Consider the following 27,904-nt stretch of genomic DNA (forward strand, 5'->3'; position numbering starts at 1 on the left):
TACTATATATATATAAAACCCTAAAGACTCCACCAAAAAACTACTAGAACTAATAAATGAATTCTGTAAGGTCACAGGACACAAAATCAATATACATAAATTTGTTACATTTCTATACACTAACAATTAATTAGTAGAGAGAAGAATTAAGAAAACAATCCTATTTATGATTGCATCAGAAATAATAAAATACCTAGGAATAAACTTAAACAAGGAGGTGAAAGACCTCTACTCTGAAAACTATTAAGCACTGATGAGAGAAATTAAAGATCACTCAAACAAATGGAAAGATATTCCATGCTCATGGATTGGAAGAACAAATATTGTTAAAATGTCCATACTACACAAAGCAACCTACAGATTTAATATAATCCCCATCAAAATACCAACAATATTTTTCACAAAACTAAAGCAAACAATGGTAAAATTTGTATGGAACCACAAAAGGTCTAAAATAGGCAAAGCAATTCTGAAAATGAAAAACAAAACTGGAGTTATCACAATTCCATACTTCAAGGTATATTACAAATCTGTAATGATCAAAACAGCATTGTACTGGCATAAAAATATACACATAGATCAAAGGAACAGAATATAAACCTACATTATATGGTCAATTAATCTTTTACAAAGAAGGCAAGAATATGCAATGAGAAAAAGACATTCTTTTTTTTTAAGCTTTATTTAATTTTGAGAGAGACAGAAAAAGCACAAGTAGGGAAGGGGCAGAGAGAGACATAGAGAGAGAATCCCAAGCAGGCTCTACACTTCCAGTGCCAAGCCCAATGTGGGTCTCAAACTCATGAGGTCATGACCTGAGCCGAAACAAAGAGTCAGACGCTTAACTGACTGATCCACCCAGGCACCCCGAGAAAGATGATGTTTTTAATGGTGCTGGGAAAACTGGTCACCTACATGCAAAAGCAAGAAACTAGACCACCTTCTTACACGATACAAAAAAATTAAACTTAAAATGGACTAAGGACCTCAATGTGAGTCCTAAAACTATAAATAAATTCCTAGAAGAGAGCACAGGCAGTAATTTCTCTGACATAAGTGGGAGCAACATTTTTCTAGATATGTCTCCTGAGGTAAGGGAAATAAAAACAAAAATGAACTATTGGGACTACATCAAAATAAAAAGCTTCCACTCAACAAAGGAAACAAATTAACGAAACTAAAAGACAACCTACTTAATTGGAGAAGGTATTTTCAAATGACATATCCACTAAAGGGTTAGTATCCAAAATAAATAAAGAACTGATACAATTCAACACCCCAAAACCAAGTAATCCAATTAAAAAATGGGCAGAAGACATGAACAGACGTTTCTCCAAAGAAGACATACAGATGCACAACACCATTCATCACCAGGGAAATGCAAATCAAAACTATAATGCACTATCACCTCATAGTTGTCAAAATGGCTAAAATAAAAAAAAATTCAAGAAACAAGTACTGTCAAGCATGTAGGGAAAAGGGAATGCTTGTACACTGTTGGTGGGAATGCAAAATGGTGTAGTCACTGTGGAGAATAGTATGGAAATTCCTCAAATGATTAAAAATAGAACTACCATATGAAGCAGTAATTTCACTACTAGGTATTTACCCAAACAATACAAAAACAGTAATTTGAAAAGATACATGCACCTCTATGTTTACTGAAACATTATTTACAATTGCCAAATTATGGAACCAGCCCAGTATCGATCCATAGATGAATGGATAAAGAAAATGCGGTGTATATACATACACACACACACACACGCATGCACACACACACACAAATGGAATACTACCCAGCCATAAAAAAGAATGAAATCTTGACAATTGCAACAACATGGGTGGATCTAGAATACAAATAAGTCAGTCAGAGAAAGACAAATATCATACAGTTGCTCTCATATGTGGAATTTAAGGAACAGAACAAACGAGCGAAGGAAGAAAAGGAGAGAGAGACAGACTGAGAAACCAAGAACCAGACTTTTAACTCTAGAGAACAAAGTGATGGTTACAAGAGGGGAGGTGAGTGGGGGGATGGATGAAATAGGTGAAGGGAGTTATGAGTACACTTACTGTGATGAGCACCGTGTAATGTACAGAATTGTTGAATCACTATATATATAACACTATACTGGAATATATATATAATTATATATATGTTATATGTTATAATATATACATATTATATAATTATATATATAATATATAACTATACTGGAATAAAATAAAATAAATAATAAAATAAAATAAAAAAGAAAAGGAATACCCTCATAGAGAAATGATTCTATGACAACAACAGGCAAACCACAGAAGAAATATAAATGGATAATAAATGTATTAAAATATTCAATCTCACTAATCAAATAAACGTTAATATGCCATTTTCATCCCCCCCCCCCAAAAAAAAACCTTCATAGTTATATCTAAACTGATTTGGTCACCGCCAAATATCTTGGCACCATAGCCTAGCCAAGCTGACACATAAAATTAACCATCATACTAAATGTATGCATACTAATTACTAATTAAATGACTCCTTATTCCCTAATCTTATGCTTTTGCAGTTTTCACCAACTCACTATAGCCTCTCAGCATTTATCTACCTGTACAAGTCAGCATACCTAGAGCTGATGGTCTTCTCCCTTATAACCATCTCAAATCTTTTATCAGGTTTTATGTATTTCACTTTCTTTTCTTTATTGTTTTTTTAAATTTTTAAAAATGTTTAATTTTTGAGAAGAGACAGAGTACGAGTAGGGTAGGGGAAGAGAGAAAGAGAGGGAGGCACAGAATCCAAAGCAGGCTCCAGGCTCTGAGCTGTCAGCACAGAGCCCAACCTGGGACTCGAACTCGTGAACCGTGAGATGATCATGACCTGAGCCAAAGTTGGACACCCAACCGACTGAGCCACCCAGGCACTCCATATGTATTTCACTTTCTAAATGTCACTCCAATCTAGTTCCTTTTGTCATCCACTGCTACTGTCCTTGTCCAAGCCACCACTGTCTCTAGTCTAGACTACTGCACTGTTGCCCTACCCAGTCAATTTTCAACCTGGCAAGCCAATCATCTTTAAAATTCCATGTTTTTATTTAAAAAACATCTTCAAAAGTTTATATAAGAATAAAAATTTGATTCTTTACCATTACCTACAAGGCTATTCATGCTCTGGTTCCTGTCAACTCCTCTGAACACATCTCTTGCCTTCCCCCTAAACTCATCCACTCATTCTCCAGTACTGCTGTCTGCTTTAGTTCCTGGAAATTGTCTCACTCTTTATTGCTTGAAGGCCTTTGCATAAGTTATTTCTTCTGCAAGTTCCCTTGCTCCCTAATTCTTTGCATGCCTAGGTCTTTCAAATTCCAAAGTCTTAGTTTAAATCTTACACTAAAAGCAGCTTTCCCTGGATATTCTACCTACAGCTATCCTTCGTACAGTACCTTATTCTTTTTCTCATTTAAGTGGCCACAGTATGTTGTGTTTAAATATAAGTTTAGTTGTTTACTGGATGTCATTTATATTAGTCTTTAACTTCCATGAAGGCAGTATGGACCATGGCTTCTTGATTCACTGTGGTACATCCAATGCCTAAAATGCTGCATGAAGAAGGCATTTGTTCAGTATTAACTAGATGAAATAACGAATATAGACTTACTTAGTAGGTAAAAGCTGCGAATTTTGTGAATATTACTTTATTTGGAAAAAAGATTTTTGCAATGTAACTGAGACTCTCAGGATGAGATCACCCTGGGTTATCCAAGTGGACTCCAAATCCAGTGACAAGTGTCCTTATAAGAGATAGAAGAGGAAAAGACACAGACACACAGACGAGAAGTTCATGTGAAAATGGAGGCAAAGACTGCAGCAATGCAGTCAGAAGGAATGCCAACAGCTACCAGAAACTGGAAGAGGCAAAGGACTCTCCCTCAGAAGCTCCAAAGGGAGTATGGCACGGCTGACACCTTGACTTTGGACTTCTGGCCTCCAGAACTATGAGAGAATAAATTTCTGTTGTTTTAAGCCACTCAGTTTGTAGTAATTTGTTACAGCAGCCCGGAGAAACTAATGCAGTGGTGAAGAGTCTGTTATTAAAGACTGAAAGTTTCTACATTCTGGAAGACTAGCATTTTTAAATTTTCAGCAACCTTTTAATATGAGAATGTTCATAGCATTAAAGCCATTAGGGGGCAGCTGGGTGGCTCAGTTGGTTAAGTGTCCAACTTTGGCTCGGGTCATGATCTCATAGTCCATCAGTTCGAGCCCTGCATCAGGCTCTGCGCTGACAGCATTAAAGCCACTAGAAGTGTTACATGTGTAAAATTCTGACATTCCTAATTCAGAATATAAACCACTGTATTGCAATAGTCATTATCATCACCGCACACACAATATTACTACCTATTAGCTGAGATGAAGGCATGTTGGCATTTTTATCTCTTTATATCACTGATTCCTACTTTTATAGACTTTTCTTCCCTAAAATAAATGCATCAAATATAATTATAAAATGGGTTCCATTTTTCACAGTGCATACAAGGAGGCTTAAATAGATTTAGCCATAAGTTGTTATGAAACAATAATCATCGCTATTTAATACTTATAAGAATCTAATTTTTGCTAATTGTACAAGTAAGAAAGCAGAGGTTCACAGAGATCCACAGCACTACTAGTCAGTAGACAGTGGCACTTGGACAGGGGTCAACCTAACTATTCTGTGTTCCAAGACAGCATAATCCATGTAGTGGATGCTATGTCTCTTCTATAAGTCATTTGAAGTGACTTGAAAAATCCATTCATTTTATTTTGTTAGAAATTCAATGTAATAGTTCCTCTAAGGACACATTCTGATTTGAAAGAATACCTAAGCACTAATAGCAAAACTTCTGATATGGGAAGATATTTTTAGGACATTCCTATTGAATTAAAGCCAATCTAGGATATGAAATTGCTTACTGTGCACATATATAAGGTTGACCCTGAATCTGTAGGATGTGACTCACTTGAAACAGATGGAAAATTGAAATCTGGGCTGACTGTACAGTTTTATTCCACTAATCAGCTTCATATATATTTGTGTGGAACATCATCTGTTCTATTCAGGGGGAGGAGCTTAGAGACATTGTGTCTATATTATAATGTGGGCTGCCAAAGACCCTTATGTGATCTGTGGCTGCACTGATTAATGCTGCATAGCTCAGTGATGGGAGTGTGAGAGCCTTCTACGCTTCCAACCATTGATGTTCTCTTAATCAGTATATTTTTCTAATGGTTGAAGCAATAACCTCACCTTGCCAATCCAAAATCTTATTCGTAAAAAAAAAAAAAAATATCATTTGTGTTCAAATTTTCACTTTGTTGCTTACCAGCAGTATAACCTGAGCAGATGAACCAACTTCTTGAATTTTGGTTCCCTTATTGTTAGCATACTGATGTAAAAATATCCTGGTGCTGTTAAAAAAGGCGGGGGGGAGGCCCAAACACACATGCATTGCCTAATATGTATTATGTATTCAATTCATGTTAATTTTATTTCTTGAACCATTCAACAAATATGTTTTGAAAACCTGCTATGTGCCAGTCAGAAAGAAAGGATCACTGATCAACTTGATGTGGGTGATGTGGAAATCTAATCAAAAACTTTTAGATGTACCTATCCTTTCTGTTGCTATCTCTAACAACCCAGCTCTGGGGAAGGTGGAGAAAATTAACTGGATTTCAATGGTTTCAGTGGAAGACTGGCCCAGTAGGCTGCCATCAGAAGCCCCAATGCCCTCTCTTTGCCAAGCCATCAGTGGGCACTGCTCTGGAGACCAACTAATGAAGAGTGTTCAACGTCACTTTGTCAGTAATGCTTTTTGACAGCTGTCAGTTCTTTGAGAAGTCTGAATGGACAAGAAACTGTCTGTGTAGGCCAAATTATGTGGGATCAGAGACAGAGTTGTAAATGACACCTCAAATCACCTACCCATGTCAATGTAATGAAATTGGAAATGGTACTAAAAGATGTTGGCTGGCTTTATGTTCCGATAGCAGTTTTTGCTTTAATGTTCTTCTTTGGTCAATGTTTTGCCTAGCTATAATTCCAACCCTCTATTTTGACTAAATCATATGATTATATCTTCTTTAGTTACATACATAACTTGGCCAAAACAAAAATATTTACATAAATTACTAAAATTGCTCTGTGACAATGGGAAGCTCAAAACTGACAAACCCCAATAGGTATACATTACTAGAAGGTATAGAGTTGGCTTGTCAAGAATATCAATTGAATGAGTAGGGCATACATTTAACGAAAGAAGAAATAAGAAGTCTGGTTCCTCTGGGAGCTTGCAACATAACACTGGTATGAGGAAAGTCCCATAAACATATACATAGCCAATGATAACTTTTTCAAGGGTAATGAGTGTTATTAGAAGGATAGGATAAAAGCAATGTGAATCTGGGAAGGCTTCATGGAAAATGTGAGTTTTGAATTAGGGTTTGAATGTTTTGAAGGGATAAGGCTTGGCAGAAAAATTGTTTTGGGCAACATAGGCAATGAAAATGTCGTAGGCAATCTCTTCTCATTTTACACCCTTTCTGCATCCCTAGGATACATCATGATTTCAAGCACTTCTTATATATTGAATATTTCCAAATTTGCACATATAACGCAGTAGATCCAACTGCCTACTGATATATTTACTTGCCTTCTCCAGAAGATTCCTAAAGGCAACCTATTTAAAACAAAACTTATCAGTATCCCCCTCCCTATTCCACTTCCATATTGCCTCTCTCAGCGAGGGGCATTACTATCCATCTATTGGCCTAAATTTATGGCCTAAATCTATAGGCCATCTATTGGCCTAAATTTATGACTCATTCTTGACACATCTATTCCCTCACTTCTACTTTCAATCAGGGGGCAAAGTCTATCAACTTTACTGCAGAACTACTTCTATTAATTACCTACCTTTCTCCACCCTCACAGCCATGCTACTAGTCCAAGCCACCAGCAAGAACCTCCAAATTTGTCTTTATGTAATCACTCTTGTCCCTTCCAATTCATTTTTTAGCTTTTACCCAGAGTGATCTATAAATGCAAATCTGATCATATTTTCCTGCTGCCTAAAATTTTCACCGTCTTTCCATTTTTAATAGGTTAATACCCAAACTTCTAAGGACTTACAAGGTTGCTTCACAATATGGCCTCACCGTCCTCTTCACACTCATTTAGTGCCACACTACCTCTCATTCTCTTGTCTCAGTTATAACAGATTCCTTCCAATGTCACAAACAGGCCATCATCTTTACCTTCTCTGATTTTTCACAAAATCTTACTTGGAAATACAATTGGGAATATTTATTCATTTAGAAGTAAATACAAACCATGATGAGGGCAATAAAAGAAAAGGGTGTGATAAGGGAATCTAATGAGAATGGAGACTGGAGGAAGCTGCTGAGTATGTATTTGCTAGTGTGGGATAAAGAACATTCCGGAAAAAGTGACAAAATGTTCAAAGGTTCTGATATAGAAAGAGCATGTCAAGTTAGAGGGTATGTAGGGAAGAAAAAGGATAGTGAATGAGAAGGCAAGTGGGATGAGAGTTGAGGCTGAAGTAGCTGTGGGCCAGATAATAAAGGATCTCCTGATCATGTTGAAGATTTTAGGTATGGGAAAATATAAGTTGTTCCTGTGTGATTGGTAGTTGGGATAAGGAGAATCTGGAAATACAGACATTTGTTTGTAGGGTCCCAGTATTAATGGTGACAGTTGTCATTCAGTTAGGGAAACAAAGAGGTGGAGGTATGACCACATGAAACCCAACTTAGGAAGGATGAATTGGTAGAATTGGTGCTGGGCCTTGGGAGCATGTGAGAGAAGAGGGACTGAAGAGGATGCCGCAGTTCTGTTTCTAGTGTCTAGGTGGGTAAGGGTGCCCCTTGACCATAGCAGACAAGTTGAAGTGAGGCTAGGGTTCGAGGGAAAGGATGCTGGTTCAATTTTGTCACAGTTTTAGATCTTGGCAGATAACAAAAGTTATTTTGTAGACAGCACAAAATATGTCATGAGAAAGAGGATGAGGGGTCAAGACTTGAGGTATTGATCTAAGAGCCATCTGTGGTCAGTGAGGAGTAGTGATGTTGCTTTGCAGTAAGCAAGAAAATGTGACAATATAGAATTTATTAGACCAGGTCAGCTGGGTTCCTGGATTTTCATTAACGGTGCTTAGTTGCATCAGCATGGGGCACAAGTATGGACAGCAGTGCTTACAAGGGAAAGGCAAAGCTGAAGGAGGGGAAGGTTAAAGAGAATAAAAACCATACACAAACCCAGTGTTCACTGCCAAGGATCAGCTTTAGGGAACAGCTAAAGAGAAAATTGGGTTCACATCAACATTTAAGAAAGCCATGGGCACCTGGGTCCCCCTTTGGTTAAGCTACTGACTTCAGCTCAGGCCATGATCTTGCAGTTTGGGGGTTCGAGCCCCATGTCAGGCTCTGTGCTGACAGCTCAGAGCCTGGAGCCTGCTTCAGATTCTGCGTCGCCCTCTCTCTCTGTCCCTCCCCTGCTTGCGCCTTTTCTCTCTTTCAAAAAAAATGAATAAAAAACATTAAAAAAATAAAAACATTTAGGAGAGCCTTCAATAATAACAGAAAGAATGACAAGATCAGAACAGGAGAGCACATGGGTGGAAAAGTGTATGCAAGTGGGAATAATGGGCTGATAATCAGACTTTGAGCCCTGATAATATGTTGATTTTATAGTAGGGCTATGTGTATATGTTTGAAGTATTACAGGTGTCTCTTCCTTCTTAGCCTTTTTTTTTTTTTTTTTTTTTTTTTTTTTTAAGTGAGAATCTTGCCAAGACATTTGTTAGCCTGGTGATCTTGGGGAAGTCACTTAATCTTTTATATTTAAGCTCCATGCGTTTTAAATTAAAGAATGCTATTCTATTAGGTGGCTATGGTCTCTAAGTGAGCCAGTGTATGACAAAGTGACCAGCAGTGTGCCTGCTCCATTCTGTCCCTCCTAGTTCCAGCAGGTCACTAAGGGAATAAGATCACTGCTTCTAGTTTCTACTCCTGCTGCTTGTTGCTATTGGAGCCGTTATACTATTTTACAAGGCTTCTTCATTTAGGAGGAAATCAGATGCCATCTGCTTGACAACTTCTTAGATCTATTTCCATGAAAGAGATTATTGCCACAATTTTTGAATTCATGAGGATTTCATCGATGCAGCAATGAGCATCAGTGTCCTTGATGACTCTTTCATCTCTAGGTTACACAGAATAAGACGGCACCTGTAAACTCATTGTAATTTGCAGAGCGGCACATACCTTTGAAAAATGATTTGTAATTCTCATGGCTAGCTCTCAAAGTATTTTTTAAATGACTGTGAGCTGAACAAGGACAAGACAACCATGTAAGGCTTTAAAGAGGCACCTGACAGACACAGATATCACACATCTGTTTTGATAGTCACTGGAACACTGGGAAGAGGTCTAATTCCACTGATCACAAATATATTTCACAAGGACTTATATGTGGATTTTTTCATGTCCCTCATATATTCTATAAAAATGTGTTACTTTTTTAGTATTTTGCTTCCTTTAACTTAAGGGAAAAAAAAAAGTTACAAGATGATCTTAGGTCTTTTTTTTTTTTTTTTTTTAAGACTGGCACTGGATGCCAAAAACACTTATAAGCATAATAACAATGCAAACAGAGATAATGTTATAAGGCTTGCTATGGATGGATGCTCACTTATTTCTGACTACAGCCAAAAGATACCAACTATTAATTCCCAAATGGCTTTGCCATCAAAAGTTTATTTATTTATTTTTTCTGGGAACATTTAGAGTTTCTACATTAGGATGTCCCAAAATACATTTTATTTTTTTTGAATTTGAGATCAGGGCAAAAACATATGTAAATGACAAAACCTACATCCTTGAATTATCAGGACACATGTAGCATTCCAGTAGGAGTTACTGGAGAATTTGTTCTTACGGAGGGGAAGAGATGGGAATGTTTGATAGCCATGTTTGTGCCAAGGCCAGGGGCTGTACCTGACCTTGTGAGGTCAGGCCTGGGTAGGGAGTGGGAGTCAAAAAATCTTAAACCTCACCTTACTATAAACAATTACCCTTAAACTTTTTTTTTTTTTATGTTTATTTGTTTTTAAGAGAGAGAGAGAGAAACAGATCATGAGCAGGGGAGGGGCAGACAGAGAGGGAGACAAAAGGACTCCAGGGGGGCTCCGGTCTGCACTGTCAGCACAGAGCCCGATGTGGGGCTCAAACTCTGTGGAGATCCTGACCTGAGTCAGTGTGGGACCCTTAACCGACTGAGCCATCCAGATGCCCCCAAACAATTAATTCACAAAACTGGCTCGTGTACTTCTTCAGTGAAGCCTCAGGCAGCAGATACAGGCTTTGTTCATATTTTATTTGAGGTGGTCCCTCATCAGTATTGCACTCTGGGTTCTCTTATGTAAAAATGTTGGAAGGATGATGAGAATTAGTAACAATTAACTGTCAGTTTTAAAACAAACAAGATTTTTGTCTTGAATATTGTATTCATTCTCAGCAAGAAACTGTAATCATTTTACCTGAAAAATATGAATTGATCACTATTGTCTCACTCTCCAAGTGATAACTTTGGAGTTACTAATAATTCGTAGCAATAGCCATAGTACAAAATGATAAGAAACACAAGAAGGTCACTCACATAAAGTATTCCTTATTATTAGCTTATAGGTTTTAGCTGATTAAAAGTCATTTTGCTCCTGAAGATTCTTTGACTAGCTCTTTTTTTTTTCCATTGTCTTCTTCTGTAATCTGTTTTCTTGTTGCTAAGTAATCTTTTAAAGTATAGTATTACTTAAAGAATATGATATTAGCATGATTTGCTCTGAGGGTGTTAACCTAATTTAAGAAAAATTTAAATTCAGTTTTAATATCTCAGTGGTATTATGCTTTGTTAAAATTGCATTTCTGGAAAAACTCACTCATCTGTAACAGTTTAAACATGAACCTGTTACCTATATACTATATTAGCTGAGTAAAAAATGAATTTCCTTTTTACTGTTTTTCTTTTCAATACATCTTGTGAAATCATAAGAGAATTCTGCAATTTATATAGGGAAATTTGGCTGCCATTTGCTTGGACTGTGACATATGACTATAATTTGTAACTTTCCTTCTAACACTTGGTTATTTGTTATCTGAATATCTGAGTTTCAGTAGTATGAATTAGTGCATGAACAATGGAAAAGGAAAAAAAAGGTACTCTATAATTCTCAGGGGTATGGTGTGCTACCGTACTTAGAAATATGGGCTGAGAAACACATTTAAGTACAGAATTTGTATTCAGCTTATCTGGATGATTTACATGGCTCTGTGTGACTTGCATCTTCATTTGATATTTACATTTTTTTATTTGTATGCTATTCATTCTGTTTTGTGTTTGGGATTGTGCATGTCTTTGGCTTTTCCAATTGTCTTTGAAACTTTATCAAAACCACAACCTTATTTCCAGGGTGCATTTGAAAGAAAAATATATTAAAGACATATAGGTCTTATAGCATGGTGCATTTATTCCTTTAACAAACATTTATCAAGGAGCTGCTATGTGTCTGTTGCTGTTCTTGGCACTGGGAACACCAAGGCAGACGTGGTCCTACCTCAAGAGGAATGGTTTAGTGGATGTTACAAAGGAGCACACAGGTGACTACAAACATGATGTGGTAAGGGATAGATGACAGCACTAAGGCACATAGGAGGGGTACCTGTCCCAGAACTGGTAAGTAAGGGCGGGATTCTGGGAGAAAGTGACTCCAACCTGATACTTGAAGGGTGAGTAAGAATTAGCCAGACAAAAGGAGTTTAGGGTTTGGAATAGGGGTAACGGATGGGAGGACAGTGTACTAGTCAGAAGGATAGCTTTGTTATACAAAAGACTAGAGGCAACAAAGAGCACCTTCATGCTTCTGAAATATTAAGATCAGTTCACTTTGATTGTGGCAGTAGAGTACTAGGGATACAGTTGTTAGATATTTGAGAAGTAATGTTTAACAGAAATGGTAATTATTGATTGGATGTGGGCCTGGGAGGGGTAAAAATGAAGGGTGATGTCCTAATTTATTGTTTGAGCAACTGGATGACTTAAGAAGAATAGGTTAACTGGGAACAAGACAGGTAAAACTAGTTTGGACATAATAAACTTTGGCAACATTGAAAAAAACATAAAGCCACTGGGATATCTAGGTGGAGATGGTTTAGACAGACATGAAATTGAGACAGGGCTGGACTGAGATGGCTGAAATTCCTTAGTATATAGATGGTATTCGAAGTCATGGAAAGTCAGCATAGTTCAATAGCATTTAAGCCTGGATAATAATGTATAAAAGAACTGGTTCAGAATCCTCCCAAACAACTGAAGTTCATGTTTTATGGGGCCATACCTTGAAGAGTTAGAGTAAGTTGTCATCAAAGAGCACATAAGAAGCACAGAGGTCCTCTGATGTCTCCTGCTTAAAGATCCACATGAACAGGAATGCTACAGCAATATAGCTTTAGCTTTGGTTTATGCTACAGAGAAAAACCGTCCTCAAAGATGGAGATATAAGTATGATTTGAATCGAAGTCCAGAGATCCTATTGGACAGGTCCATCAGAGTGCCTGCCATACCAATAGCTTCTTTCTAAGGGAAAGTGACTTACCCACAAGTGGGCTGTGGGAGCTGCCTTGGGTGGCCATGAGTTCCCTTCTTACTGACCCATCTCACTGGACCAGGGTGGTCCTACCCCTAACCAATGCCTAGGCTGGGCAGTGTCCTATGAGATGGTTTGGCATGAAAAACTGCCCAAACAGGCAAAATGGTGATTAGTTGGGTCAGATGTTCTGGCTCAGGAATTTGAACTAGGGCATCTGGGGAAGGAGTCAATTAGTTGGTTTGGGGAGGGAATATAAGCTTAAAAGAACCACAAAAAGAGGACTTGTGGCAGTAAGAAAGATGAGTAAACTGATGGCGTAAGTAAACAGAATTTATGAGTAAGCAGAAACTGAAACAGAAATGACAGAGAGTAGAGGGTAAGGTGGCTAACTGATACCAGTGGGAGGAACAGTTGCAGTCAGAAAGATGAGTCGCCACTAGAAAGGCGAGAGATAAACAAAGTCCTGCTAATAAGGGCCAATAAGGTAGCCACTGGAACCATGTTGGATTTTTATTATGAAATATTCTCATCCCTAAGGGTGTCTGATTGATACTTTTTGTGCCCTTGAATATACTTATAATAAGTTCTTGTTAATTAAGGTAACCAGAGTGAGTATTTATTTATTGGAAACAAGGTGCTTTACTAACAGAATCCTTCAACCCCAAAATTTCTTGCAGGCTTGCCTGACACACAGCATGATGAAATGCACCATTAGAAATGCATTCCTTTGGGCTAAGAAATTGGGGGCTCAAGATTCTTTAGTAAAATGTAAATGTTACTGAGTGGTATAATGTAGAAAGCCATTTTTCAACATAAAGAGCAACTATTGAACATCTATTAGGCATTGAGTATTGTGTGTGTGTGTGTGTGTGTGTGTGTGTGTGTGTGTATGCATGTGCCTGCATGCACCACGCTTTTGGGAGCACTCTCACATTGGGATGAGACGGTGATAGAAGCAGAAAGCACTGAGAAATATTAAGTACGCATAAAATAAAGTCCTTTTCTTTAGAAGTTTACAGTTCAGTTAGGGATATACTCAGGACTGGGAAGAACTTTAAAGATAATCTCTGGACTAGTGATGGTAAACTCACAGGTCCACAGGTATCAGGTTAGTAGAGTTGAATGAAGTGGGTGAAGAGGGAGTCATGGTGAACTGCAGGATGGGCTATTCACACAATGGTCTCTGGGCAGAAGGCCTGCCCTGTGTTTATGCACCAAAAGTTTCAAAAGAGGCTCAATTTTTATATAGAATACCCTAAATTATAAATGTTGGTGTGTACTTCAAGTACAAAACAAAACAAAAAAAACAAAACAAAAAAGTCTTTGTAGCCAAACAAAAAAACTCTGCAAGGCAGGATTTGGACCATGGGTCAGTAGTTTATGGTTTTTGTTTTAGTGGGTTTCAAAATGTTTAGATTTAGGACCAGCCTGCAGAAGAAATATTATGCCTAAATCTAACACATAAAAACAGAGAAGCAGAAGTACTGGGGTTCAAATTGGGTGAGGAGACAAAGCTTTGCTACCCTCATCTTTCTTTCTTTCTTTCTTTTTTTTTTTTAAATTTTTTTAATGTTTATTTTTGAGAGAGAGAGAGTGAGCAGGGAGGGGCAGAGAGAGAGAGGGAGACAGGGAATCCAAAGCAGGCTTCAGGCTCTGAGCTGTCAGCACAAAGCCCCATGTGGGGCCCGAACTCATGAACAGCAAGAGCATGACCTGAGCTGAAGTCAGATGCTTCCCGGGCACCCCTCACTTTTTACTTCCACCCTAATCAGGCCCAAAAAGACCTTGACTAAATCTTGAAAACCACTAAGATAGTTCAATCCTTTAGTTTTACAGATGAGGGACAGGGAGGATCCAAGAATCACTGGCTTAAGGCAACAGCATTTTGAAGATAATGCAGATAATGTCCGTTTTTACACAATGGAGTGTAAGCTGCTGTATGGTGGTTAAGTGTTACAGTCCTAGAGCTACACTGCTTGGATCTGAACCTGCTTCTCAGGAGCAAATTTAAGAAAGTGGCATTCAATCGCTCTAACTTTCCATATCTATTAGATGGGAATGAGAAATAATATTACTAACCTCATTAAGCTGTTGAAAAGATTACATGAAATAATACGTGCACCGCATGTAGTGTAGTCCCTGGCATACCGTAAGTGTTCAATAAATGTTAGCTATTTTTACTGTAGAGTATCTTTGCCAGTCATTAACATCATAGCAAGATTTATTGCATGTGACAATCAGCTGTCACCTACAAAACAGTCTTGGAGGAAGGACATGAGTTTTGATGAGGCCACTTTATATATGGAGCATGGGGATCTTACAGAGAGGACAGGTACTGGTGGGTGGTTTCCACGCAGGAGGGTTTTTTTTTTTTTCTTCTTTTTCCTCTGTAGCTCTGGTCCTTCCAACTCCTTAGACTTGAAGACTTTATAGGTTACTGGTAGGCTTCTGATGTTCATATGAACACACAACTCATCACTGATCTAAAGGGCTACAAAGGTACCCAGAATCAGAACTGATAAGCTGAGCAAGGAGCTTAAATATTTGGGGATTAAATCTTTATAATATAAACAGTATGCAGTTTAACCTAATTTGTGGGTCCACCCCCCTTCTCCGCCCCATAATGGCACACATGGTCCATGATACCCCTTGTCAAGTACCTGCGAAAGAGAGTTGTAATTGTCTACCAGTCCAGTTTAGAAGCCTTTCTCGGTAGAGGTTGTCTCTATTGGTAGCCAGCCTCCTTGGGATAATAACCAGTGTGGACATTCAACAAGTGATTCCTGAATACCTTCCATCTGCCCAACTTTAGGGTTCAATTGTTTCATTGTTTCCCAGTCAAGATGGCTGTGTCAGCCCCTAGTTGATCTGGAAGGTAATTCCAGGGTCCAGCAGGCACCACCCTGCACCACCACCCCTCTGCAGTGCATAGTCATTTTCACGGCAGTCATGTTAGGGGCATCTGGTCAAAGAAGAGATTGGAGTTTCTTGGCAGAAGGAAGCCTAACAAACAACCATAAAAGGATTTTCTAAATATGTCCACAATCCAATATAACCCTCGGTAATTTGATTTGTAGGAAATGGAGAGCAGAACATTACACACAGAGTGCTTATCTATAATTCATAATAATTACTGTAATGGGGAATCTATTGTATAGATAGATGTAGGAACACAAGTTACACCCCCATAAGAATGCACTGCTGGCTGACACGGCCCTTCACACCCTCCTAATCTGCCTACCTTGTAGTGCACATCACTTAGTTGCCCAGAAGATTTAAAGCTTTGGGGGGTACCTGTTGAAAGATGAAGAGTTTCTCCTTTTGATTAGAGAGATCACGGACCCATTTTGGAGGAACTTAAGCACTTCCTTAGCCTGGTTTTTCTCTAGTATTCTGGGTTTTGAGCAATTACAACCTAACATTTGAGAACTTATTTATTCGTTATATTTGTGATCTAGTGTTATGACAGGGACAGTTTCCCTTCAGTGGGAGTGATGGGGCCTCTTCAGTTCCTTGTGCCACTGAAGGTTCAAATTCAATCAGGCTGAAGGCTGATATGCCCTTAGGGGATGTGGCTCCTTGAAAAGGGGCTGCAGGGAAAAACAAATTTGTGAAGAACAATACAAAAAAAATGGAAAGAGGTAAACTTTGTTTTGAATGCAGACTTTAGAATTGCATATTCTTTTACCATAGAAGTCTGTTTATCTTTGTTGGATTGTAAGATATCTATGCCTATCTATAAATAAATACATATTTCCTGAAAGTAAGGGTAGAGTATGCTACATATTTCACAAGAAAATAATTGTGGTATCTTTGTTCTTTTACTTTAAGCATTATTTTCTTAACGGACATCTCCCTTTCCCAGATGTCCCTTCTGACCCTCGAATTCCACCCCAAAGGGCTTTCTGTTAGCTGCTACTTCAAACACTGATAATAGTCTCTTTTAGTTGTTCTTTTTACAGTTTATAATTGTCCATCATCATTTGCTTTTGGTCTGTCTAGGAGACATTCAAAATCTGGCCAGTACTTTATTTTTAGTGGCAGAGCGTGTCTACTCCTCAGCTGTTGGGAATGCTGGTCCTGGCTGCGAATCTTGTTTGCTTTAAGTTGCAATGCTTTTGCCCCATGTGTTTTAGTTTTTGGAAGCAGCTGTATCGGTAAAGCTTCTGGCTGAATTACCGGACAAAGCCCACATTATAAAAATCCTCAACTTGTTTGCTCTTCACTTCAAAAAGGCTGTGGGCTGCCAGCCTGTCATACTCATATTACCCACATGCCTGTTTAAGTTTTCACCAGCAGGCATGAATCTCTTAGTCTCTCTCTTTTTTTTTTTTTTTTTGGCAATTGGTTGGCCTATGGCTATTTGGTTTGATACTGATCTGTCAAAGACAAACCATGAAGTGGTTGGCACAAGACAGCTGGCAGTCTGCGGCTCTCCTATTAGCAAGGAGAGGGTTTTGGATGGAGGATTTTACTTTTTCCTCTGGTCATCGTCTTCTGAATAGAGCTAAAACTGGCACAGAAGACTTTTGCTGGTTTTTGCAAAGCTAATTTCTCAGTCCTTAAACTCAGAATGCGTGTGGGGTAAGGGTGAGTCTGTCAGCATCAGGGACTCTAAGGCAGTAAAGCAGGATATGGTAGGAAACAGTCTTATGTGACTAGACATCGAAAGGAGGAGGAAGTTTCAGTTGGTTGGTGGCCCATAAAAGCACTGGCTTCCATGCTATGTAGTTGTTCAATTGCTTAAATTGCCACCATCTCACTGCTTTCATTGCCCCTAAACTAATCCTTCTGTTTCTCTAAATCTCATAATGCTTACTGGGCCTTCGCTGCCATTTCTGATTTTTATTATCACCACAACCTGTCTTTCATCTTTCCTTATGATTGTTTTCTGTCTTGGAGAACTTCTGGATAGCTGAAGAGTTTAGTGGATGGAAGTTGAATTGATCTGCAGTTGGTTATTGGTATTTATATCAGATATCATGGATTCCATCCTCCAGTGTTCAAGATAAATGATAGGTGACAAGAGAATTAGCTTCCTTTGGGTCTTTACAGAGTCTGGTTCTGACAAGGGATGTCAGTGCAGACTTAAATAGCAGACCTCTGGATTTAGCTTTTGGAAGTGTTCTCAGCATCAAAACCTTAGTTTAAATAGTAGTAAATCTTGTGCTTGAATTAAAAGCAGAAAAAAAAATTTCTGAGCACTGCCAAGACTAGAGGTGCAAACTCTCAGCCTTTGGAGCTGATCTGGTTCGCAGATGAGATTTTGTTTAGCCTGAACGTTTATACTCCACCAAATGACTGTTTTTTTTCCCCCCTCTTTGAGCTGAGTTCATTGTCATCACTCACAAACTTAAAAATTGGGAGAATTCACATAAAAATCTTAATTTCCAGCTTCTTGGGAAACTGCAAATTCTGGCAATACTGGGCTTATATTCTTTCCTGCAAAACAACTGATGGAGCTTCATAGCTGCTGTCCTTTTAAATCAACAAGTTCAGCCCAGGCTCCAAGAATCCCTGTGAATTCTCTGTTACTGAGACCAGTGTTAATTGCCACTCATCCTGTTTGCAATTTTGCTATTTTAAAGATAGTGTTAGAAATCTTTAACATTGTGCCCGTGTCACTTTGCTTTCTTCTCCCATTGTATTTACTTTCTTAGCCCCTAAAAATATTTGCCTTTGTGGTGTCTGCCTTCATCTCTCTATGAGGAATAGAAAATACAGAGCAAAGAATGACAGGTCCTCTTATCAAGACACTCACAAAATGGGTCTGTTGGATTTATTTTGTGTGGTTTGTTTTTGTAAAATTCTGGTGTCTGAATACTGTGGTGTCAGGAATAATGTCTAAGGCAGATGCAAAAGAGACTTTGTTATCTCTGTTAGATATAAGTGATTCAGGATGGCAGTAATACACAGGGTGAGGAGGGAGTCTGAGAGGTCACAGGACTGTGGAAAGCTTAAGTATAATGAACTGTGAATCCTTTGAAGAAAAACAAGCCTTTCTTATCCTTCTCTATGCTTGAGATTACAAAAGAAAACTCAGGCTTGAACCCTACCTCCTTTCCAGACTGCATCAAATAAGGAAATGTGAGAGCCATTGTGTATTGTCTTGAGGCTCACTGTATGTAGTGCAGACTTCCCAGCTGAGTTCTATGTGTGTGTGTAAAGAGGACCGTGGATGGAAGAACCTGCTAAGAATTCATTCACTATACCACGTGACCCTTGGATTTGGGGTATTCAATGCCCATGGAGCCTCATCATGGGAAGGGGCACATCAAGGAGAAATCACATAAAATATCCTCTGGGTGCTTGATAAATATTTCAAAATGAATGTGTAGCACAATGTTTGTTTGTTTGTTTGTTTGTTTGTTTGTTTTTAATAAGGAACTCAGAACAAAAAGTGATCAGCTCCTGGCTTTTTAAAGATTGGCTCCTTAGGAAGACACTGCCATTTGAAATTACTTAACATTTTTACCCCAACATAAATGCTTAAGGCAAGAACTAGATTTTATACCTAGCAAATAGCAATGTAAATGTCAAAGAACATATTCCAGAGCATTACACTTACAGCTCTTAAAATGGCATCTTAGAACGGTATTAATCACTGTCAGTTTTGCATACAACGTTTCATCAATTAAATAGCAGGAGGACCTGTCCTTCCATGGAAAGCAAATAACACATATGGATTTCCTCTTAGCAATTAGCTGAACATTCTGCATTTCCTTCTTGCTTGCAAAAAGGGTTTGGACTGAAACCATCAACATGTTTGTGTTCTTCATCGGTAAAGCAAAGCAGATGTGTAACAGCTTCAGTAGAATCCAGATTCATTTATAAAGTATCTTGTGAAACATCTTGATGTGGAAGCATTTCTGTATCGTTAGATCTTTTAGAGTTGGATAGAGGGTGACACCCTATAAAAGTTGCGAAGTGCTTTAAACTTTGTCGTGTCTTGAGCTGAGGTTTTCAAGACTGTGTCACTGTGTGTATGTAGAGGGGATTTTAAAACTTTCAAGCTTAATGTGAAAAATTTGTTTCCAGCAGGGACTAGTTTCAGCTAGGTCTATGGATTTATAAAATGATGAGGCAATTTTATGCAGCAGAGACTGATGATAGAAATGCAGTTTACATAAATGGCAATGGATTAGCACTTAAACCACTCTCCACGTATGTTTAAACAATCTTCCACGACCCTCAAAAATCTCCTTTTATAAACTTCATCATTTATCTGGGATTAAAAGGGCAATGTTTTGACAACACTGTTGATTTACATGTAACTCATCATTTGTTTATCATTTATCTGAGATGATTAGTGCCTGAACTTCATACGCCTGGAATGTGTATTACACTTGTTTACATTTTTGGTAGCTGATGCCCTTTTTAATGTACTTTTTAGGGCTCAGGACAGCTTGGTGTGACTTTGATGATCTTTCTAGAAATCAGTCCCATCTAAGCCTGAGGGAAGTTTAAGATTTATAACTTTTCAGCAAGGTTGAGTTTTAGTGATAATCCATCAAAGTTCTTAGTATTCTTCTCAGACCCTAGTCTCAGACCTACTCCGACAAGATGCATTGGTCACTGAAAATTGGCCCTCAAGGCCATGAAATCCTGTAGAGGGTCAGGAATACAGCACCAGGCATAAGTATTCTCAAATGTGAAGATGTAAGTGAACAAACAGAAATGTGGAAGAGATACAGGAATAGAAACTCTATATTGGTAAAATACACGTACATAAACATACACACACACGCACACACACATATGTATATTCTAGGTAAGATATATTATTATACTTCAATTATCATCTGCTCATCTAAAATAGCTTTTGCATTCATTTGTATTTCCAATGATAGAGATTGCCTGTTGCCAACTATTTGTTCTTATCTTTCCCCCATCTAGGACCATCTTAAATTGATACTGTAGCTTAAAATAAGAAGGAGACATTCAGAGGAAGTGACTGAAAATAATTTCTATTTGTAGAACAATTTCAGTGGCTAGGTGAATGACTGTATACTTCATAAACTTAAAGTTTAACAAGGTGGCAAATTTGTATTTTTATTCAACAAGATCCCTGTGAAAGCTATTATGAGCAAAAGCATTCTGAGCAGAAGACAAACTCTGCTCCACGGGTACTGCAAAAGGTATGGGGATTCACATGTTGGGAGCTCTAGACATGTCAACTATGCTGGGCAGAGTAAGAAGGAGAAGAACATGGCAGGAGGTGAGCATGGAGAGATAGATAGATAGATAGATAGATAGATAGAGGAAGAGGCAACTCCCATGAGAGGGAGAACTACAGTGAAAGACATCCAAAAATAATTTTTAGGAAGAATTCCTGTGACATTTGTGTAAATTCTCCACATTACCTATTAAAGGTAATTCACAATCAAGATTTATGTAATACTTTAGCCCTTCTGTGGCTAGAGTGCTGTTTCATTTAATGTAATCCTATTCAGAGAGCAGTCCAAGTGGGAGTCAGCTATATATCTAGGCTATATATGGGGTTTTGGATATAAATCATTACCCTAGAAATAGGTTAAAAGTGCATCTTCACTATGATCATTTATGTTTTGTTATTATATGGAAGTAAATATTATACAATTTGGACTGTATAGTTATTTCAAGTAAACAAAATACAGACATATAGGAATGTTCCTTCTCTTGTGTTATATATCTGCCTATAGAAATATACCTGTAATAGGGAAAGGTAGATGCAGAGATTTTGGAGAGATTTAGGAGTAAGCCATATAGTTCTAGAACTGGATCAAAAACATGAAGAAGTGAGCTGTATCAATACACACAATGTCCAGGTAGGACTTAGAGTCAACGGTACTTTCTTAGATGATGTATTAGCAAAATTATCCAGAGAAGAGGAGCTGACTGAAAGGACTCCGTCTCTATCTTTTAGGAGATAAGAGTCTCTGGATGAGAAGGTCATGAGACAGCAATAAGAAAACGGTAAAGTAAAATATCCAACAGCTAGAACTTAAAGTCACAGGGATAGAGTGGTGAATTGCTGGTGGAGACGGGAGGTAAGAAGGGAGAGAGAACAATTTCCTTATATTATTATGTATAAGCCGGATCATTCATTCACTGTGTCATTGATTCTTGGGCAGATTCTAATCAGTTAAGGATTGCTCTTAGAGATAAAGCTCTTAGACGGGATAAAGTTACGGTAGTTCATGTAATGGCTACAGTTTAAGAGCGAAGATGGCTGTTGCATCTGGCTCGCTTAGGAACAGTCCTCTGGTTGGGCTGGATCTGGTGCTATTAGTCTGTGTTCCATAGCATGTTGGTTGGTTTGAGATTAATGGCTGAGAATCAACAGAGAAAGCCTTAAAAATTCCCTTGTGAACAAACAAGCTAAAAATTGATTTTTAACTTAGATTCAGTGGACATCCATTTACTGAGAAAATTGGAGTTGCTCTTGGGAAGGAAGAAGAGGTCAGTGACAGCCATGCTTGGGCTTGTTCAATGCTTTTGAGTTACCTCAGTTGACGAGAACAAATCCCTGGGGACTTGGCTGTAACCGTGGGACTGGAATTAAGCAGGCTTTGACCCCCCCCCCCCCCGCCCCGCCCCCAGTTGAGATCAACTCTCTTAGAAACTTGAGAAATTAGTAGGAGGTGCTATGCCAGGCACTGGAGTAAAGGTCTCTAAATGTAGTTAGAGAAGCCACTAAAATAGAACAAAGACAAATAGCCCCAGAGCAGGGAAATGCCACCGACTAAGTGAGAGTCTACAGTCTTTCAGGTTATCCAGAGATGCAAACTCACCAGGCACTGCCCCAGAGAAGAGCTGAAATTCACATTTTGAATTGACAACTATGAATCAGTGAGACCTCAGTGTTCAGACTGAAGCAACTGGAACTGCAGGCCATCCACCAGGGGGCAGTAAGTTGAAGCAGGCATGGTCAATTTGACTCTTGAAGCAGATTTACTATTCAATAGGCAACTTGTTTGGATTTTATTACCAAATCAAGGAGCCATCACAATTTTTCCTGGAGGAAAAAGAGGCAACTCTAGCAAACCTCCAGGAACACAAAGGCCTGAGATGCTGACATGATTTGGGAAGCTGGAATGATACACTTAATGCTTTAGTTTCACAGAGTCTGATTGCCCACAAATAAGGTCTACTTGGGCCTGGACAAGCAGATTGCAAACCCTGAAGAGGCTGGTTATGATCAGGTTTGAGATTTGCCTCCTTGTTTGTTTCAGGACAGGCACGGTGATAATAAACAAAGTTGCTTTGCTTCTCTAGCCATCCACTCTTCAGGGTTTTTCAGACCTTAGGGCACAGAGGTTGCTCAGAAATTTGGGCTGGGGGAGGACAAGAGATGATCCTATCTTTGTTTTTGTTGTTTTAGAAAAAGCTCTGAGTGGCTGTCAGCTCCCCAAGGGAATGAGTTAAGTGAATACACCTTTTTCCTTCTATTAACTAGCAACACTGACTCTGCAGGAGGGTTGGACTTCCTCAGAAAGCTGACAAGTTTTGCTTCTGGACATGCTAAGAGGAGCTTCAAAGGGTCACAGTGCCCGAGAGGAATCATGAACAGCTCAGGAAAGGAAGGGGAATCCAGAAACTGAGTGTGAGATTTCATAATGTGAATAGGAAGAGTCCCAGGGTAGCACATACAGAGATTGGGATAGTCTTTGCAGAATACTACCATGATACAACCAGAGAGATGCTGTAACACTACATACTAACTAACGCTTATTTTGCATCTGCCATGTGATGGGCACTGTTTTAAATGCTTACATATGATGATTTATTTAATCTACACAATAACCCTAGGGTGAGAAACCATCATGACTACATTTTGTAGATGGAGAAACTGAGGCACAGAGACGTAAAGAGCTCCCAAAGCAGGGTTCAGTGACTCAGCCTGTGCTTTTAGTATGCTGTTCTGCTTCACAAATGTGGCAGACAATTTCTTCATCAGGGTTTCAGGGGGGCAGAGTGCCAGAGTTGATTATTATGAGAAAGGTAGTTGTGGGGCACGTGGGTGGCTCAGTCTGTTAAGCATCCAACTTCAGCTCAGCTCATGATCTCACAGTTCATGAGTTCAAGCCCACGCTGGGCTCTGTGCTGACAGCTCAAAGCCTGGAGCCTGCTTCGGATTCTGTGTGTCTCTCTCTCTGTCCCTCCCCCACTCACGCTCTGTCTTTCTCTCTCTCAAAAATAAATAAACATTAAAAGCAAGCAAGCAAGGAAGCAAGAAAGAAAGAAAGACAGGAAGAAAGGTAGTTATAAATTTGAGGTACAGGGAAACTCATCAAATAAGGTATTTAGAAAGCATTTTATGTTGAATGCTATGTATCCCCTGTCTCTGACACCCCTATACTTCAGTTTTAAGAAATTATGACTAAAAAAATCTGTATTATTTTTCAATATTTCTGGGATTGAATTTCTCTTTGAATGTAGCACTGTGTAAAAAAATGGGTCCATGACTCAGGTTGCAATGGTTGGTCTAATTTAGAAAAAATTCTGTCACTAGTTATGCAGTTGCCATTTTTCCTTCTTTTGTGTAAGTATTTTACTCAAAGTCATTAAAGCCCTTTAAAAGTTGGAACTTCAGAATAATAAAGACTGCAGCGTGAGGTGGCACTACTGTGGCATAATGGTTCCAAGCACAGTGCGGTGTCTTATCCTGTTTTGTGTCCCAGGTCCTCTTCTGAATAGTTGTGTGACCTCAGGAAAATCACAAGAACTATCTGAGCCTTAGGATCTTTTCTGTAAAAAGCAGGAAATAATCTTTACTTAAAAGTGTTTTTGAGAACATTGAATGAGGTTGTGATTGTAAAATGGTAAAATGTCTGGCAAATAGTGAGAATATAGTGTAATATATTACTCTTGTTATTCTTAGCACTTCTCTTTTTTGATTGCTGATATCATCTTTAGTCTGAACTTCAGAAACACATCAACTTAGGCTGGATACCAGGTGATCTGACCGTAGTCACCTACTGCTGTACCTGGTCATTAACAGTTATCAACAGTACCAGACATTGATAACCCTCCATTTTTTGAAATAAGTTTTGCACCTGGCTTCTGATATTCCTCCTACCATAGTGGTCACTTATCTCACACCTAATTCCTGTTCATCTTCCCATCTTCTTAATATCAAAGTATGCCAAGGCTTCGTTCTTGGAACTCTCCTTTATCTGCACTCCCTTTGTCTCTTGTTTTTTAATATGAATATCTTTAAAAAAATGGATTAATTAATTAAATCCCAGTATAATGAAAGTACAGTGTTGTATTAGTTTCAGGTGCACAATATAGTGGTTCAGCAATTCTGTACATTACTCAGTGCTCATCATGATAAGTGTACTCTTAATCCCCTTCACCTATTTCCTACCCACTGTCCCTCTGGTAACCATCAGTTTGTCCTCTATAATTAGGAGTTGTTGTTTTTTTGTCTCCTTTTTTTCTTTGTACTTTGTTTTGTTTCTTAAATTCCACATATGAGTGAAATAATACAGTATTTGTCTTTCTTTCTCTAACTTATTTCCCTTAGCATTATACCCTCTAGGTCCATCCATGTTGTTGCAAATATCAAGATATTACTTTTTTATGGTTGAGTAATATTTCATTGTATATACATACCACATCTTCTTATCCAGTTATCTGTTTATGGACACTTGAGTTGCTTCCATAACTTGGCTATTGCAAATAATGCTGCAATATATATAGGTGTGCATACTCAAATTAGTGTTTTGTTTTCTTTGGGGAAATACTCCATAGTGGAATTACTGGATCATATGGCAATTCTATTTTTAATTTTGTGAGGAACCTCCATACTGTTTTCCACAGTGGTTGAACCAACTTTCCTACCAATAATGCATGAGGATTTCTTTTTCTCCACATCCTGCCAACAGTTATTCTTTCTTGTGTTTTTGATTTTAGCCAATCTGACAGGTGCAAGGTGATATTTTGTGGTTTCGATTTGCATTTCTCTGATGATGAGTGAAGTTGAGAATCTTTTCATGTCTGTTGGCCATCTGTATGTCTTCTTTGGGGAAAAATGTCTGCTCATGTCTTGTATCCAATTTTTACCGGATTATTTGTTTTTTTGGTGTTGAGTTGTGTAAGTAATTTGAGTATCTTTTTAATGTCACATTCACATTGACTGCTCCCAACTTTATATCTCCCAAGTAAAACTCAATTTAGACTCACATATTCAATTGCTTATTAACATGTCTACTCAGATGCGTAATACACACAACACACTAATCACGCAAAACACTTGACTTTCCTCGAAAACTCATTCTATCCACACTCTTCCCTATCTCTAGTTTCTAAAAAAAACAAACAAAAACAAATAAGAAAAAAAAACACACCAGAAAACCTGAAATTATTCTTGGTTCCCCTTTTTCCTCATGTACTACATTCATGCTATTCCATCAGAAAACCCTACTGACTTCATCTTCAAAATATTTCCAGAACCCAACTACTTCTCGCTCAGTACCTCTTCTGATGCCATCCAGGTCCAAGCTACCATCATCTCTTGTCTTCATTTTTGCAAATGCCTCCTAACTGGCTTTATTGCTCCTACCCCTGCCTCCCTTAGTCTATCCTCAACACAGTATTCCAAGTAATCCACTTAAAACTTAACTAAGATGCCGTTATGCCTCTGTTCACATCCAGTGTCACTCAAACAGAAGCCAAATAAAAATTATAGTTGAGGCCACTTTCCTCTCTAACTTCTTGGACTTTTTTCTATTGCACACTCGTTCACTAGCCATACTGGTGCCCTTGATTTTCCTTGAGTATGTTAAGCTCACTCCTTTCTCAGGGCATTTGCACTGGCTTTTCTCTCTGCCCGAATACTTTGCTTACAAATATTGGTAAAACACCCTCTCACCTCACTTCGACCACTCTATTTACAATGGTAATCCCTCCTTATCTCTATCTCCTTCACAAAGGTAAACTTGACTAAGACATTTGACTGTACTCTTTTTTGCAAACCAATTAGCACCTATTAATAGGCTCTGTATTTTATTATTGATTTTGTCTATTGTCTGATTCTTCAATTTGAATATTTCAGCTCCACCAGACCACCAGTCCACTGCTGTATTCTGAGTGCTAAGAACAACAGTTTTGGTAAATGGTAACAACAGCCCTGAGTGACACGTTAGACATTCAATCGGCACTGGTTGAATAAAGGAACAATTTGTTTATTCCTTATGAATTAGACAGTGTTTTGGCACCTTATTGCACCAATTACTGGAGTCAACAGGTATGGCTGCATACTATATAAATTTCAGTTCCTTTACAAGGCTGATTTCAAATATTTGGCATGAAAATGCATAGATCTTGGTCTCTGTCATCTTAAATGTTTACAGTAACATTTCCTTCTGGGGTGTGTAGTTATGAAAATCATCTTGGTTCTCATTCCCTGTTCTCCACCAAAAAGAATGGAGAATTGCTCAGCTGAGAGAAAAAAAATAGTATGTATTTTTTTTAATCTTCTCTTTAGTGTTTAGAATTCTATTCTTTTCATTCTCACTTGTGACACCACTGGTATTGCAAACAATAGAACCCAATACTAAAATTTTCCTGCCATTTGGAATTCAGGCAATAGCTGCCTTGATCCCTGCTCTTCTCTTGCCAACAATTGGAGGAGCTATTACATTACATGCATGGACTGTCCAATGAACAGCAGGCCAGGTGTCACTTTGAGTGACAGCCTTCCAGTTTCCAAAAACTGTAATTCTGTTCATTCAATTGAGTGATTGTGTGGCTGTATGTCACTTTGCCTTCAAAATATCTCCTCTTAACTTGCACTGTTTTGACTGCATTCTGGAGTTGATGCTGTAAGGAGAGGGTGGTATAATGCAGAGAGCACTGACAGTTTGAAGCATGTGCAAGCTGGAACATATCTCCTGCTGCAATGTTTATATCTTTGGCTAATAGTGATATAATTCCTCTTTCCTTTTTAAGTGACAGGTAGTTGGGATTTGTGCTTTTGTTCTTCTATAAAAGGAAAAGCAGGTTCGTGTGGTCTGTAAGAGTAGGATTCATCTAGTTTTAAGATTTGGATCTAATTCCTCAACAACATTCTTAGATTAACTTAGTTGAATGGAAATAATAAAACTATGGCTGTGCTAACTGATTCTGTCATCTTACTCAAAATGGAGATCATTGTGTGGTTGATTTAGCTGCAGTTGTTCTCATTTGATGTTACTGTCAAGATAGCCACA

At 38.4% G+C, this 27,904-nt stretch overlaps 1 long non-coding RNA gene across 1 annotated transcript in view; it reads right to left on the reverse strand.

Moving 5' to 3' along the window:
• LOC109267428 (uncharacterized) overlaps positions 1–27,904 on the reverse strand; it is a 45,514-nt gene that overhangs the window by 17,244 nt on the left and 366 nt on the right. The window lies entirely within an intron of this gene.

Source organism: Panthera pardus, unplaced genomic scaffold, assembly GCF_024362965.1.
Source record: "Panthera pardus isolate Hobbes unplaced genomic scaffold, ASM2436296v1 HiC_scaffold_2, whole genome shotgun sequence".
NCBI lineage: Eukaryota > Metazoa > Chordata > Mammalia > Carnivora > Felidae > Panthera > Panthera pardus.